The sequence below is a fragment of the Solanum lycopersicum genome, chromosome 2 (assembly GCF_036512215.1).
Source record: "Solanum lycopersicum chromosome 2, SLM_r2.1".
In the NCBI taxonomy this organism is placed as follows: Eukaryota; Viridiplantae; Streptophyta; class Magnoliopsida; order Solanales; family Solanaceae; genus Solanum; species Solanum lycopersicum.
Genome location: NC_090801.1, coordinates 42,829,915 through 42,846,591, shown reverse-complemented (window position 1 = coordinate 42,846,591; position 16,677 = coordinate 42,829,915). Strand labels below are relative to the sequence as shown.

The following is a 16,677-nucleotide window of genomic DNA, read 5'->3' as shown; positions in this document are numbered from 1 at the left end:
GATTTGATAAATGTGTTGGATCGTGATAGATACTTTTCACAAGTGACACATAAAAACATAAAAAAAAAAAAAAACTCGTCATCTGATCTTTTGCCTTGCCACGTCACCATGACGATTCCTCACTATGTTCTCAGTCAAATCCCCTTCAAGTTGAATTTTCTTTCAAAACATATCTATTCATAAACTATTTATAAATCTAAAAAGAAAACCTTAAACGAAATATCATAAACCAAAACAAATTCAAAAATATATTGCCCTCTTTATCTATTCTTAATTTTCACGTTATATTTTTTAAAAGTCAATTTGATCAACTTTTAAAATAAAATAAAATTATATTAATTTGATATTTTAAATAAAATATTCAGAGATTCAAAAAAAATACAAAAAGTATTGTAAATTGTAATTTTTTGAATATCAATATAACAAAAAAAAATATAGTAAAATGTTTATTAAAATTATCATTGACTTTATAAAAGAAAATCATACCAATTAATATGAAATTGGCCTGACACAATACGGACACGTCTCAGGGAACCAATTTTGTTTGGCTGCTCCTCTATTTGCTTTGATATTGACATGGAGCCAAGTGTACTTGTCCCATGCTTTCAGTTTAATTAAGTAGAGTCTATCCATGCTTTAATTCTAATTATGATTTTACACATACAAGTATTTACTTCCCATTTTAATAGTTTGTCTATTTGTTTAATTTCGAATTACCTCAAAATTTCTTTATATCTGCAACAGTTAAATAATACTCAAAAACTATTAGAAGTACTATACATTAATGTGGGTTCAAGCGACTAATTGAAACAACCTTTGAATTAAGGTGTCAAATTTAAAAGTTTTGTTTATGTATTTGGACGTTAAATTGAAGGTTTGTTTTATGTGTTTGGAATGATACTCATTTTAGTAAGATAACCATTTCCTAGTTCTAATATAATGTAATATCCAATTTCAAAAATACCAAAAAATCCTGAATCCGTCATTGTATTCAAACAATATTTATACAGAAGAAAACGTTATTAGAAGAAACGGTACTTAATAAAACTACCATTCACACATGCATACACTCATTAAAGAAAAAAAGAAAGAAGCAATGAGAAAACTCGAACGAGAAGTAAGAACTCTAAAGCCATCATTTTCCTTGATCGATCAAAATCACTTATCGGCCTGACGAATTACACTTCTGCAAAATTAACAGATGAAATCAACGTATCATAATCACATAATACACACAAATTAGAAAATGAGGGGAATTTATAAGAGCTGACTTTTGTTTTTCAAATCAACAAATATTGTAATCTCAAAATAAAACAAAAAAAAAACAAGAAATCAAATGGGAAAGCGGGTGGTATGCTTGGCTCCTTATACGCCACCCACTGATCAGTCAATCAAAGAATTGGTGAATGTGTGTGGCATACAGGGAGCCAGGCACATCCTTCTTACACGTTCACCGCTGCTAAACAAATACCCCAAAATTTCTTGTTTTAATTTCTCCTCTTCTTCTTTCTTTATGAAATGAAATGAGGGGAATATATATATATATATATATATATATATATATATATATATATATATATATATATATATATATATATATATATATGAAGAGTTAGAAATGAGAATATATAAAAGTCAATAATATATTGAAGTTTATTACCATATACATAATAATGTACCGTTACTCTACTTTCCTTACAATACATAAAAGTTCAAATTTTTGAAATCATGGAAAATAAAGGAAATATCATGCCATAATCTAATGCTAAAGTTACTCTTGTAACCACTATCACATAGTGATCGATTTAATTGAAATATCTCTACTGCTAATCAAACGTTCGAATTTACGAAAATTTTATTTATAGACTTAAATAATTTACCCCTAAAAGTTTAATGTGACATTACTCAAATTTAAATCAGTCGAATCAATAATTTTTGTATACATGATAATGTTTAACAAAATAAAAGTATCAATAGACCCCCACCACTACTACCGACCCCTCCACCCATCTTTTTCTATCAAGTCCTAAAGCCCTTTTTAACTTTTCACAAACCAAAAAGATCAGCTTCCACCAATGTTTTGATTAGGTAAAGTTGAGGAAAATAGATTGTTTAGACTCATTTTCATGATTCTTCTTTATTTCATGCTCTTCAAAAAAAAATTTATTATATTTTTCTAGCAATTTTTCTTACAAAATTGGGTGGAGGCTCAATTTAGCCTGTTTTTTCATAAGATTCATTTGTAAAGTTGGTCACCTTTGTCAAAGAAAAGAATTGTTTTTTCCATTGCTGTTGAATGGTCGATCCATTAAGTAGCAGTAGAGACATACCAAATAAATAAGATCATTAATCCATTTAGTAGCAGTAGTAGGAGTAGAAACATACCAAATTAATGTTTAAATATTTAATTTCATATAGTACATATATATAACTTTAATCACTTACGCACATGACAGAGATAATTTTTATACTATTTTGCACTAGGGCATAACACATAAATGCATTATTTTATTTGGCTTCAGATAATATTTATGTTCTTTAATTTTGAGTGTGCACATTTAAACATCAAATATATATAAAATTAAACAAATACACATATTCATCCTACGTAATAAATATATGTATAATGTCACTTAAGACACAAAATTATTAGGTAGAACTCTATATAAAAAAAATTGTATTTATTTGTTTAATTTTAATTATGTCTGCTTGTATACACTCAAACTTAATGACATAAATATCAATTATAGTCAAATTAAAGAACATATTTGTATATTACGTCTTTGATCACATAATCTAGGCCAATGTCTAGGTGACACGTGACAAGCATAAATGTGAATGGACACGAGTCCCTTCACAATAGTTCACCTACCTTTCGCTAAGAGATTCCAAAATAAATTTCGCTAACCAATTATAATTTATATCATATTTGATAAATGGAGGATCTATCTATATAGGGTAAAATGCAGCCAAGCATGTAAATAGAGACGAAGTTAGGTGGGGTTAATAGATTTAGATTAATTTAACAGCTTTCTTGTAGACTTATATTTGTAGTAGAAAAATAATTAAATATTTATGCATATTAATTTGTGAACCCCTAATAAAGTTGATTGATGAATATTAACAAAATTTAGAATCCCAAATTCTTAATCCTTATTTTGCCTATGCATGTGATCGGCAAAATAAAGGATGTACATGTTTGGAGGAATGAATTTTTATTTGTCTACTTTAACTTATATTATATTGCGAACTAAATTAAAATATGTGTTTATTTGTATCATTTTTTCGATAAACAAATATATGAATAGTTCTATTAGCTATCAAAGTGACTCCCCTCTCCACTTCTCAATCTCTATTCATTTCATTGACCAAAATTTGCTCTAACATGCATTGTTGAATTGCATTTCCAACTTTTGCCATTTGCACTTTATCTTTCACTATCAAAATAAATTAAAAATTCAAAAGGAGACTACTTTTATTTTCTAGAAAAATGCTTTTGTCGGGTATGATTTTAGATGACCTTTAATAATTATTTTTTTTTTCTAAATGAGCCATAACACCAATTGTTTTTAGTCTAATCCAAAAAAATTACGTGCATATTCTTTCTCTTCCATTTTGGTTAATGTGTTGAGAGTTTATCCAAGCTAATTAATCACAATAAACTAGGAAAAATAATTGATTTGTAAATTTAAGATCATCAAGTATGGGTTAACTTGGTACTATAACATAAGATTCAAGAAATTACTGAATGTTTAAATTTTGTTTTATTCAAAGAAATATACCCCTACAAAATTTCTTTTATCCCTTTAAAATACAAAATTAATTATATTAAGTTTTAAATTAATCAAAATATAACCGATGAACGAAGGAACATGACATGGAATTATTTGATTTGTTTTACCTTTGATATTATGTTTGGTGTAATAACCACTTTCTTTCTTTGAATTCTATAACCTGCTTTCTTCATTTCATTTTACTAACTAATTTGCTCATATTTTTTTTTCTTTTTATTTGTCCATCTTAAAATTAAAAAAAAAAGTTTTTTTTTTCTATATTTCTCTTTGGTATTAAATAATTACTAATGTACTGTACTAAAATTCTGAATTTCAAAATTTCATTAATAAAGATGTTAAATACACTTTTGATATAAGTTTTCTTAAGAATTGGGCTGAATTAATACTGGTCAAATAATATGAAAAAAGAAAAACAGCATTGTGAGCAAATTCATAGAAATTTGTCAAAGATAAAAGAAGAAACTTTTTGTTTTTTATTTTGTCAAAAAAAATAAAAAATAGAAGAGAATGCAAAGTAAATTTAATATTGAGTTATTAGAATTTTCTTTTTTTGTAGGTCAAAGATGATTGAGAGGTAAGTATTGTACAATTTTCGTTTCCCCACCCACAATCCCCCGCTTTTTAAGCTTTTCATATGTACAAATTGAGGCGTGGACTCAAAAGTGTAGGGCCTGATTTGATCAACCTCATCTCATAAAATATTCATCACTTAATTGACAACATCAAAATATAAATTCAAAATTAACCATTTTTTGAATAAATTATAACAAATTGTTACTCTATGTAAATTATAATCCTCAATGTATTCAACTTGGGGATTTAAAAAATGAGCTAAAATGTAGGTAACTTATCTAACATGTTCAGAATTTTGTGGGTTGAGCTTTAAATAGATTGAATTGAGTCAATCGCAATTCATTCAAGTTTTGATTCATCTAAAAGAATTTTTAATTAAATTCAATTTAATCTACAATTTCAAACTATTTTAAGGTTTTTATGTGGATAGGTATAACATATGTTCTCATATTGAAGATATGAATTACTTTTCATTTTATATCATTTAGGATTTATCTAATTGTAACTTTTTATTTTTATTTTCTTGAGTTAGATTTTAGCCTATTTAAGTCCAAAATAAATTGAAAAATTTATCTAAATACACAACTTACTTTATTATATTCTCTAATTTCATACCATCTGAAAATTATAAAAATTCATACTCTCTTTTATTCTCAGATACATCACTTTAGTTGGATAGATGTTTTGAGACATTAAGTGATGTATCCGAAATCGAGACTCCATATATCGAGATGTATCCAAAATAGGAACGCATTACATTACATCGTTTTGGGATATATTCGAATTTCATCAAATTTAAGATATAAAAAAAATAGAAATAATTAAGAATATGATGTAATTAGATTAAGAATATGGTGTAATTAATTCTTAGATATGTTTATTAAATTTGAGTGAATCATAACTCAATTCAATTTCTATTTCAATCTATTTTATTATCTCAAATTTTAATTTATTTTAATGTCTCAAATTTCGATCTAGATTCATTTTAACACCCTTATATTACATTATGCAAATGGTTGGTCCATGTTTTCCACTTCCAACCTCTAATTGCGGAGACAAGTCTATTAACTGTTGGCCTAAAGCAAGAATAGTGTAATTATTTGATTTTCCTTGACAGCCCAATCTATTGGATATTCAACTAGTCCTTCACCTATCTGCTCCTTGTTTTATAGTTTAGAGTCTATTTGATATTGTTGTTTAAAAATATTTATTTTTAGAAGTACTTTTTAATTTAGCTTTTTAAAAGTTTTTTGAAAGAAAAATAATAATTTGTGTTTTTGACTAATTCATTTGAAAAGTATTTTTTATTAATAAAATGTGTGTTGATTAATCTTTTTTTAAGAATATTTTTGAGAGTCAAATTATCATTAAGAGGAAGTATAAATATACTTTTACTATTAAAATTATTTTATAGAGAAAAAACTAGTTTAAAAATCTATTATAAGAAATTAAATTAAATTTTTATTTTTATTATATTAAAATGTTCATATTCAAATTTCTAATTCATATCATACATTATTTGAAGGGTTGACATCTTTAATTGTCATTTTTCCACCGAATCTTACAGAAATGTTATTGTTACCTTCTTCTTGTTTTCTAATTTCGTGAAATAATACGTAATATGATAAATAAAATAAAATAAAAAATAAAATTATTAAATGGAACTTAACCAAATATGAGACATTTTAATTCTAAAAAAATTAATTTTCTGCTCAGAAATTTTTAGCTTATTCCGAACAACAGAAAAACTGTTTTTGCTTGTCAAACACCTATTTTTTTTATAAAAAAAAATAAAGTATTATTTTTCTCAAAATAATCGCTTATGGCTCCTAACAGCAATGTCAAACATGTTCTTAATTATTATTTCAAAAGAGTACTCAATACCCTTGAGATTGAATTCTAAAAATATTTTTTAATTTTTCTCATGTTGGATTGATTTAAGTTTTTCTAAATCTACACATTTTTCTTAAATTTAAAGAAAATGACTTTCATTTCTAAGTTCATTTTTGTAAATCTCACTTACAAGTATTATTAGTTTATTCGGACTCATATTTGCCTTATACTTTTAGAAAAAGGGTCATATTTACCCTTCATCATACTTTTTTGATAATTTTTTTCTTGCCATTCAACTTTGATTACATATTTATATTTATATAGTTAATTTATCATGTCACCATTTTTTTAAGTCCACATGGCACCTACATGGCTCCATGTGTGTAATTATAATTATATTTAAAATAAAGTTATTTTTTATTTAGTGTTATATCGACCCATTTAATTTAATCCGACCCAATTAATGTAAAAAATCCATGGGCCCTAATTTCTTTAACCACTTACCCATATTTTCTACCCATCATCTTGCATATGAACGATTCATACATGAGAAAAGGAATTCATGTCTTAATTGAGAGAGAAGATCCAACAATAGATAAGATTTCTTGCGTCACATTAGCCCTAAATGTTGGCCAACCACATACTTCACTGTGTAACAAGGGAAAAAATCGATGCGAGAAAGAAAAGCTTGAAGAGATTATAAGCTTGTTTTAATGGATTATGTGACTAAATCCTTTGTTCTCTATTGCTTTTGTTTGATAAATGGGAGAAACAATTCTGCAGAATTGAATTTGTACTATGCCATGATAATTTCAGTTGTTTCTTTCTTGTATTTTTAATATGGTCAATCATCAGTCTCTCTAGCATGAAATAGGCATATTCTTTTATATAAATGGAAAGAATATTAATTAGGGTGAATATTTTAACGTTTGATACCAACAGAAGGAAGCAACAGTAAACTCAGTCGGTGTTGATCATTTCGGAACAGCTCCACCTGTACAATGGCATGGATGAAGATAAAATCTTATACACCTAGCATCTAATGTGACACAAGAAACAAATACCATACAAAAAAGGGTAAAAAGAGATATATTTAAGGATAGAAATCTTATCTATGGTTGGATCTTCTCTCTCAATTAAGACATGAATTCCTCTTCTCATGTATGAATGGTTCTTATACAAGATGATGGGTAGAAAATATGGGTAAATAGGTATTGAAATTAGGGCCTATGGATTTTCACATTAATTGGGTCAGATTAAATTAAATGGGTCGAATATAACATTAAATAAAAAATAACTTTTTATTTTAATTATAATTATAATTATACACATGGATCCATGTAGGTGCCATGTGGACTAAAAAAAATGATGACATGATAAGTTAACTATATAGATATAAATATGTAGTCAAAGTTGGATGATAATGACAAATATAATTAAAAAGTATGATAAAGGATAAATATGACCCTTTTCTAAGAATACAAAGCAAAATATGACCGTAGTTTATTTTGGTTTGATAGTGTTTGCCCCGAGTCAAAGACTCAAAGTAATTATCTTTCATAACGATTTACCATTTGAATAGAACATAATAGTTTTATATAGATTTTGTGTATTTTATTTATCGATTTTTATATTCTTTTTTGGAAAATCTCATATACGGCAATCGGATTTTATGAAATTACATTCCATGAACATAGTTTATATAATTATATTCTATGGGTATAGTTTAGTTTGTTAGGTGACTATAAATTTTTATAAAACGTTTTTTAATTAAATTATACAAGAAAAAATTATTTTTTCAATAAATGGTTACAACAATACAAAAATAATAACAATAAATTCACATAATCCCACGATTTAAGCAAAACATTCAAAATCAAATATTTTTCCAAAAAAAAAATTTCTAAAGCTATAGAAAGACAATACCAGTTCAAAATCAAATATTTTCCCAATTTTTTTAAAAATAAATCTATAAAACACTCAGCACATATCTAGGAATTTGTATAATGTAAAATAATTTTGGTATATATATTATAGTTATATATGTGCATCTGTGATTTCATATTTTTTTTTAAAAAATATTAATGATTAAACTGATTGTATAATATTCATTTGTTAATTGTATATATAGTAAGCTTGAAATCTTTTTCTATATTTGAGTGTGTAACATTTATAGATACAATATTTTATTATGTTCATAATTTTTTGTATATGTCGACGAATTTGTATAATGTATTATAATTTTGTATATGTATTATAGAGTGATTTTAACAAATTTCTTTTATACAAAATTAAATAATTGTATAGAAATAGCTATTGCCTCGTAAAACTTTGTATATGTTACCTTAATATACAACCTACTATATACCTAACTTTAGTAATTGGTATACAACTAATAGAATTTACAATTAAGAATTGTCTCATAATACTTTGTATATATTACCTTAATACACAACCCACTATATACATAACTTTGTAATTTGTATATAAATAACACTACATGATATTCCCGATATTCTTCAGATTTGTCCAGTTCTGATGACACAGATTCAATCTACACTGAATCAATGTTTATGACTTTTCTCTTACTTCCACCTTCAACAATCTTAATGCCACTAGATTTCGCCTTATTGATGACTTTATGAATTATCATTGTGCCATTTTTTTTATGGATCTCAATTCTTCAATAGATTGTTCAACTTGAACTTGTTTATTTTTTGTCATGGACCCTAGATTGACCCCAAAATCCCGAGTTAACCCAATTGAAACGAAGGTAGATGGATTATCAACAGCATTGACATGTAATGGCATACCTCTCGTAATCCTCATAGATAGAGAGAAATCATCCATTCTGATTTTGAAAACTTGTAATTTGATAAGTAATAAAGATTTTTTAAGAAAATATATGAAAAAACTAACAATCATATTACATATACAATTGTTGAAGAAGGAATCAAGAAAAAAAAATATTGAAAATCATGAAGTTGGCGGTTACCTGCGAAAAGTGGAAGAACATCGGAGGGAGAATGTCAAAAATTTTCCAATGGAAATTCATATTAGAAGGAAAGAGTAATTTTAGGAAAAAATATTGGAATGAGAATAGGAGAGATAAATTTGATTTTAAATAAAATTATATAAAAATCTTTGGATGACTATTTTTGTCCCGTATAAAAATAGGTAGTGGTCCCATTAATTATGGGAAAAAAATTGAAACTGTATTTATTGACCGTAAATAAACGAAACTATACCCTTATTAACTAATTACATAGGGATGTTTGTCATCCCATGTAAAATTTAAATATATGTATTTGCATGTATATATATAATTTTATCTCGCTTTATACAAGCAGAAACACAAGCGAGAGAGGCGAGCGAGATTAGGGAGAATGTCGAGCGAGATCTAGGAGAGGGGAGAGAGGAGAACAAAAATATATGTATTTATACAATTTCCTCTTGCTTTATACAAATAGAAACAGATCTTATACAATTGTGTTTGTATAAAAGTGAGAGGAAGCAAGCGAGAGATGGAGAGAGAGAGGAGAGTGGCGAGCGAGAGTTTGAGGGAGAGAGATGACTAACAAACAGTTTGCTACGGGTCACAATTAAATCAAAGGGTGGTTATAGTAATTAATTTGATTTATTAGTTTGTCATTATATACAATTTTTCCTTTTTTTTATTTCTTTCTATCTTTCATTATTTTTCTATAGTTGAGTAGTTATATTTTTAGAGCTCGTTTTAGTTGGCTTAAAAAGGTAATTTTCAAGTCAAAAATAAAAAGTCAAACTGAAGTGACAAGCTAAAAAAAGTATGGGATACCTACTTTCGGCTTGTAACTTATTTTAAGTCATTTTTCTTTTTACTTATTCTAAGTCATTTTTTACCTTGCCAAACATTTTGTAACTTATTTTAAGTCATTTTTGACTTATTTTAAATTATGTTTCGTATTTGTCAAATACTTTCAGAAGTAAAAAACTGACTTAAAAGTAGATTTGACCAATTTTTAAGTCAATCCAAACAGATTCTTAATCTCTATTTGTCCAACTATGCATTGATTGTACTTAATTGAAGGTCTTTCGATTAATAGTGTTGTTATTACTAGTGTCTTCAAAAGACACCGGAATTATGTTTTAGTTGGATACTGTCACTTCGACGTATTAAAATATAAGTAACTGAAATTTAAAAGAGGAGGTTAGATATAAAAACTTTGACGATATCTAAGTGAAAATATTAATTGGTTAGCTAGGTTTATTCAAGTCACAACACTAGAAAATTATTAGACTTTTGATCATGTAATATCCCATAAATCTTAAGGCAACTAACTCACTAAGCTTAACTAGTACGCATAAAAAATTGTACTTTTTGTCTTACGTTGTTTTTGATGAGTTGTCGGGAGAATAAGATTTTAAATGAATGATCATATTCATTATTACTTATATTACATCAACATAGGTGTTATACTGAGGTTGATCATATTCAGTATAAGTTGAAGGTCATATTGATGCAGATTATTTCTTGTAATCTCGTATGTAGTCTTACTTGGGATAGATATATCTCCCAATATACATGGAGTTAGAAGGTCTATTGTTGAAACTGGAAGCAGCAGAACTACAAACCTCCATTAATGGAGTTTGAGTTTAGTGAAGAAGCATAGAACATTCTAGAGAGGAGATGAAATGAAAAATGTGTGAATTGTATTTCACTAAAACTGATATGAGCTTTACATTAACCTCTCTATATACATGTATGAAAAGCATGAAAATGACTAACTACTAACAACTTAACTAACTTCCAACTAACTTTTCTAATTACTTAATTCCAACACCCCCCTCAAGTTGGAGGTGAGGTAATCACAGGCAACTTGTGCAGAAGTGTGGAGTGTTTAACACCAGTCAATGCCTTGGTATATATGTCTGCCAATTGTGAGTTTGTAGAAATATGATGAAGTGTGATTAACCCTTGTTGAAGTTTATCCATAACAAAATGGCAATCAACTTCGATTTTTTTCGTTCTTTCATGGAAAACTGGATTCTTGGCAATGTGAAAATACATGAATAGGCAAAGATATGTGTACCATTAGTTCATCAAGAAGTCTTTCAAACCACACTAGTTTCCCAACTACTTGTCTCACAGCCCTGTACTCTGCTTCGGCAGAGGATAATGACATAGTGTCCTGCTTCTTAGACTACCAACTGACAGGGCAATCTCCCATAAGGACCAAGTGCCCACTAACTGACCTCCTTCAATCAGAACAAGAGGCCCAATCTGAGTCACAATAAGCACTGACAGTGAAATCTGGTTTATTTGAGATAAAAATTTCCAAAGTGGGATCTTGTTTGAGATACCTAAGTACATGATATGCAACCCTCAAGTGTGCATCTCTAGGCAATTGCATAAATTGACTGAGATGTTGCACACTGAATGATATGTCCATACGTGTGTTTGTGAGAAAGTTAAGCTTACCAATTAGTTTTCTATAATGTGTAGGGTCTGACAATAATTTTCCATCAGCTGCTGTAAGCTTCTATGTAGAGTCAAGTGGTGAATTAGTCACTTTGCAATCCATAACATCAAACTCCTTCAGAAGGTCGGCAGTGAACTTTCTTTGGGAAATAAGAGCACCATCTTGTCTGTACAGTATTTCTAGCCCTAAGAAATAGTGGATCCTCCCAAGGTCTTTAATCCTAAACTGATCATGTAAAAAAACCTTCAGAGAGTTGATTTCTTCCAAATCAGTTCCTGTCAAGATAACATCATCCACATAGACATCAAGAAACACTAAAGAATGACCTTTTCTTCTGTAAAATAATGAGTAATCACTATCTGAATGTGTGTATCCCTTTGAGCAAAGGCTGCTGGCCAAGAGTAATCACTATTTGAGTGTGTGTATCCTTTTTAGCAAAGGCTGTTGGCCAACTTTTCATACCACTGTCTACTTGCCTGCTTCAAGCCATATAAAGATTTCTTGAGTCTGCACACCAAATTGTTTTCATTTACCATAAGACCATCTGGCAATTTCATGTACACTTCTTCATGTAGGTCACCATGTAGGAAAACATTGTTCACATCTAACTGATACATATTCCATCTCTTTTTCACAACCAAGCAGATTAAATTCCTCACATTAGTCATTTTTACTACAGGTGAAAATGTCTCAGTATAGTCAATCCCAGCTTGTTGTATGTACCCCTTTGCTATCAGTCTAGCTTTTAATCTCTCTACACTCCCATCACCTTTATGTTTAACTTTATATACCCACTTGCATCCAATTGCATTCTTCCCTGCTGGTAAGGGAACCAAGTCCCATGTATCATTTGCATATAATGCTTCAAACTCTTGTGTCATTTCCATTTGCCAGGTAGGATTCAAGATTGCTTCCTCATAATAAGAAGGTTCACAATCATATGATATTGGTTTTATCAACTGTTGGCTATTAGAACATAGGGTAGGTTAATAAACATGGTTATGGTTGGATATTATTGAGGTGAGGGAATGTTGGGAATGTTGTGAATTAGGTGTAGATATGGAAGAATTTATTTTAGGTAATGTGCAGTTATAGTTTTTAAGGTAGCTAGGAGGGTGAATTGATATAGTTGTCAACCTGAGAGATGGTAATGGGGAAGCCTCATTAGGAATGATGTGATCATGATCAGGTAGTGGTTCTGAGTTTAGTTGCACTGTGTCTTCAGGAACAATGTTGGGTATATGATCAGTAGTGAGTTCATGGGAAGTGTTTGAATCCAACAATAATATTTGTACTAGGCATGGAATTCAATTTAGAAGAATTATGAACAAGCAAATTTATAATGGAGTTAAAACTGGAACTATGAGGAGCAACAACAAATGGAAACACCGATTCATGAAAAGATACATCTCTACATACATGAACTCTTTTGGTAGCTAAGTCTAGGACTTTGTAACCTTTAGTATTGAAAGGTTATCCAACAAAAACATTTGGTGTAGCCCTTGTCTCCAATTTGTCTTTATGGGATTTTAAGGTGGTAGGAAAAACATAGGCATCCAAAGCTTCTAAGATAAGAGTATGTGGGATTTATTTGGTACAATTGTTCATATGGTGATTTATTGTGTAGCACTCTTGTGGGTAGTCTGTTAATGAGGTATGTATCAGGTAAGATGCATTATCTCCAGTATGTTATGGGTATTTTTGAATGGTAGAGAAGTGTCCTTGCTGTTTCTAGGAGATGTTTGTGTTTTCTTTCTACCACCCCATTTTTTCGGGTGTATAAGGACATGATTTTCGCTGTATTATTCCTTTCTCCTTGAAATACTTTGCTGCCTCACCATTAGTGAACTCCAGCCCATTATCATACCTAATGGATTTTAGTTTGGTATAAAATCGATTTTCTACTAGACATATGAAGGCTTTCACAGCTTGCAATGCATTGATTTTACATCTAAGTAATTGTGTCCAGGTTGATCTTCTATAATCATCAACCATAGTTAGAAAGTAGTTATAGCCATCATAAGTAGGTGTGTGATATGGTCCCCATAGATCAATGTGTAGTAACTCAAACAATTGATTGGTTGTAGTGGTACTTTCTGGGAAGTGCATTCTAGTTTGTCTTGCCATAGGACATATGATATAGGTGAAAGATTGTCTGCTGGAAAAAGTTACAAGTGTGGTGGATATGTTTCTCATCTTTACAAAAGGCACATAACCTAGTCTAGCATGCCAAAGAAATTCAGTAGTGTGATCATGAGACGCAGACAAGGAATTTGAAGTGTAAGAATTAACAGTGATGGAACAAGGAATGACTGCAGAATTAGTTTCTTTATTTGAGACAAAAGAATTTATTACAATGGATGGGAATGAAGTTTCACATTTACTCTCAACTAAAAATTTAATATCACTAGGTACAAAATGAACATGTTTGTAGGTAAAAGAGTGCCAAGCAATGTGAGATGAACTATTGCCATTGAGTAGTGGACGGGACAATTATGGCTCTTGGTGCACAAAAAATATAGACCATTCTTGGCTCTACCAAGCTCCAGAGGGCTCTTCAAAGAAGGTCCCTACAAAGAACAAGAAGAACTGTTAAAGCTGATTGCACCCTTGAGTTGTAGTGTTAAACAATGTACAAATATTAAATTGAATTTGAAGCTAGGTACAAACATTACTTTATGCAGAGTTAAAAGAGGAGTCAAACAAACATCTCCAACTTCATTCACTTTGACCTTGTATCCATTTGGTAAGGTGATCAGCAAGGGATATGGTAATGCTCTAATGTTCTTTAGGGAAAGTTTATTATAGGTCATATGGTGTGAGGCTCCTGAGTCTATGATCCAAGAACCAATAGTCAATTTATCACAACTACATGACAGATCACCTATCTCATTCATTGAGGAATAACAAGCAAGTATACCTACCAAGTTCACAGCTCCACCTAGTATATTGTCTGAGTTATCAGCATCAATGTCCCAAACTTCTAGAGTTCCCAGGAGATTCAAAAACTGTTCATATTGATTCTTAGATAATTTCAGTGGCATTTATCTTTTCTACTCATGATTTCCCTTTGTTTGGTTGTTCCCTTCTTCAGAAGTGTATGCAGAGGTTGTTGAAGCTGAACCCTTTCCTTTTGGAAACTTGGAACTTGTTGGATAGCCATGAAGTTTGTTACACCTATATTTGGTGTGACCAAACCTCTTACAATAATCACAAAACAATTGTGGTCTAGTCTGTGGGTAAGAATTTCCACTGCTAGAACTAGCCCTCAAATTAGAGTTGTCTGAGTTGCTTGTACTTCCTCTATTTGAATTTTAGTTGGTCTTAAATCCTCTTCTAGTGTGTGCTGAAGATGATGCAACAAGAGATCTGGAATCTAGGGTCATGGAGTTGTGAGGCTTCATCTCCCTTTGCCTCTCCTCTTGACACAAAATAGCAAAAGTTTGTGCCATGGTAGGTAGGATAGCCATCATTAGAATGTTCCCTCTCACAGCAGTATACACCTCATTCAACCCCATTAAAATGTATGAGTCTCATGTCTTGTTCAGCCGTGTATATCTTGGTTTTTCCACCACAAGTGCACACCCAAGAACATTGAGATGCAACGTCAATGGTGTTCATTTCCTCCCATAATTTTTTCATCTTTGTATAGTATCCAATGATGTCTAGATTTCCTTGAACTAGGTCATTGATCTCTTTCTAGATTTGATACAGTTTACATCCATTCGTTTGATCATAACAATCTTCTAATTCTTCCCAAAGTTCCTTAGCATTATTTACATATTGCAGCCCATCTCTCAAGTTAGGTGAAAGAGAATTGAGGATCCAAGAAGTTACCATATCATCACATCTTTCCCAACGTGCAAAAGTTGGATCTGTAGAAGCTGGTTTCACAATCTTCCCATTAATGAAACTTATTTTGCTTTTTACTTATAGTGCTCTTAGTACAACTCTTCTCCAAGATCTGTAACCAGTTCCATAAAAAATAGCAGGTAACAATGTGGATCCTGCATTTTCTGATGGATGTAAATAAAATGGTCTAGCAATGTCCATTGCAGTATAAGCAACAAAAGGGATAGCTTATGCATCAACAATCGAATTTTACATAAGATTAAAAAAAATCTGAAATAGGGAACAAGTTCAGAATACAAGAATCTAAAATCAAAAAAAATCTCAATGCAATTCACAAATCAGAAACAGATGAATGCAATGAAAACGAGATCACTTCATGACTTATAGATCAAAGTTAAAAGCAGATTTAGAATAAGATCGAGATCACTCTATTACTCACAGAACAAAATCAAATGCCGATTGAGAATCGCCCTGCTCTGATACCATGTTGAAACCGGAAGCAGCAAAACTAAAAACCTCCATTAATGTAGTTTGAGTTTAGTGAAGAAGCATAGAAAATTCTAGAGAGGAGATGAAATTAAAAATGTGTGAATTGTATTTCACTAAAACTATTATGAGCTTTACAATAACCTCTATATATACATGTATGAAAAGCATGAAAATGACCAACTACTTTAGTGTAACAACTTAAGTAACTTCCAACTAACTTTTATAATTACTTAATTTCAACATCTATAACATATCAACTTAGAGATATTTGAGTCAAGTTTTCAATGAACAAAATCTCACATTAACATGACTTCATAGTAAGAAGATATGTTTGTTTTACTACGAAATACGCAAAGGTATAAATTGGCCGCGCTGGGAACATGGCATACACATGTTAAAACAGATATGTACGAGTTGAATTCATTAGAGACAATTGTTAAGTTATTTTGGAAGCTCTTTTTTGCTGGTTCTTCAAGCCCCCTCCTCTAAAAAATCCCTAGTTGAGAAATCAACCAAGAATCAAGTTGGTTCTTCAACCAAACCAAGAATTTATACAAGTATCTCTTTGGATAAATGGGGCAACTTTATCCTTGATTAATGTGAGCTTAAGGGCCTGTATTTTCGTCAAGTCAGGTATGGTCATGTCCCCCTCTATCATGTATGTGATGTGCTAA

General features: G+C 30.0%; 2 long non-coding RNA genes across 2 annotated transcripts; both read right to left on the bottom strand.

Moving 5' to 3' along the window:
• Nucleotides 1–971: 971 nt before the first annotated feature.
• Nucleotides 972–1,832, bottom strand: LOC104645536 (uncharacterized). Its single transcript, XR_739414.3, has 2 exons — nucleotides 1,661–1,832; nucleotides 972–1,186 (listed from the first exon to the last, which is right to left on the bottom strand). It is a non-coding gene; the product is annotated as an uncharacterized lncRNA (long non-coding RNA).
• A 6,672-nt stretch (nucleotides 1,833–8,504) lies between these two features.
• On the bottom strand, nucleotides 8,505–9,270 carry LOC109119521 (uncharacterized). Its single transcript, XR_002026726.3, has 2 exons — nucleotides 9,196–9,270; nucleotides 8,505–9,051 (listed from the first exon to the last, which is right to left on the bottom strand). It is a non-coding gene; the product is annotated as an uncharacterized lncRNA (long non-coding RNA).
• Nucleotides 9,271–16,677: the final 7,407 nt, after the last annotated feature.